Here is a 1,532-nt window from a genome sequence, read left to right as displayed (position 1 = left end):
GAGGTAAATTTAATTTCAAAGAAGTCTGTTTTGAAAGAAACTTTGAAATCATTTGACCATTCCTAAAACCTTATCTAAACTATTTACTTAAACTATTTTCAAAGTAATTCAAGATTCATATTTCATCCTAAGAATTAATGAATGAAAACTATACTTTTCTTGATTAAAGCTGTCATTTGAACGATTAAAATGGGATATATTTTATTCAAGAGGAAGTGGCTTGCATATTGGAGTCTTTTGGTACCCATTATAATCAGACTCACTGGTGCCGCCATTTATAAAATATTTATACATCTAAAAAGCAAAGCCTGAATGACACTTAGAAAAAATTGTCATTAAAAGTATAAATGTCTTCTTAACTCTGTAAATATGATTTTAAATAACATAATCACCTTTCCAAATATAATTTTCCAAACCATTTTTATAAATAATTTTCTGGTGGTTTTTTTAAAGAGCAAAAATTACCTAAATGTTATTTTCATTAAATGTCTTACTCACGAAAAAAAAAGTGATCAAAATATTTAACAAAGCTTTATTCTGAAAGCTTCATTATTCATGGAATTATATATAAAGTTATAAAAATAATTATTATCATGCTAAATGTATTTAGTTGTCAATATAATAGCAAAAAGCTTCTAACATATTTCAACAATGCTCATTTAGTTGCTGAAAAAAGATTACATTGACATTTTAAAATTATTTTTAAAATGCTGTTTCTTATGATTGTATATAGCAAATAAGGCTAATATGTAAAAATAATTTATATATTTAAAATAAATTGATTTAAGCTATTCAGAGATATAAAAATGTGGACTATACTTATGGCAACCGTCTGCATTACCAGATACTGAGATGGTCAATACAGGAGGATTAAAAGCTTCAATACCATTATTATATTTATATCTTGGTGTACATGAGAGTCATGACATCTGGAAAAAATGAAAGAATTGGGATTCCCTGTTCCTGGAGTTAGTTATACAAAGCTTTAAACCACCAATGCTGTAACCAGCTTGGATCCACTGTGACATCAACACACTCTTAAACTAGCCACTGAGGAAACTTTCTAACCCAATCAGAGCATTTTAGAGAGATCCAATCTCTAAAAACAAAGTTAAAAATTATGACTAGGTACTTTGTCAATGGCAAAACATTTGTATATCTTGAGCCATAGGATACCTTAGATTCAAATCCTAATACAAGAAACTGAAAAACAGGGTAGAATGAAAGGAAAAAGGGAAGGAAGGAGGGAGGGAAGAATTGGAAGATACATCCAATACAGAAATCAGAAGACCAGAAGAAACACACAGCAAAAGTAATAACAGACAGACATATTCATTTTAATATTCAGAATTCAGAATTCTAGGTATTTGGGCAACCTAGTTTTGAACTACTGAGTATCATTGCTAAGACACGTGGGTAATTTTTTTTTAATTTATTTATTTATTAAGGATTTCTGCCTCCTCCCCGCCACCAGCTCCCATTTCCCTCCCCCTCCCCCGATCAAGTCCCTCTCCCTTATCAGCTTGAAGAGC

The sequence above is a fragment of the Microtus ochrogaster genome, chromosome 2, assembly GCF_000317375.1.
Source record: "Microtus ochrogaster isolate Prairie Vole_2 chromosome 2, MicOch1.0, whole genome shotgun sequence".
NCBI lineage: Eukaryota > Metazoa > Chordata > Mammalia > Rodentia > Cricetidae > Microtus > Microtus ochrogaster.
The sequence above is the reverse complement of the archived record's forward strand: the minus strand, read 5'-3'. Positions refer to the sequence as shown.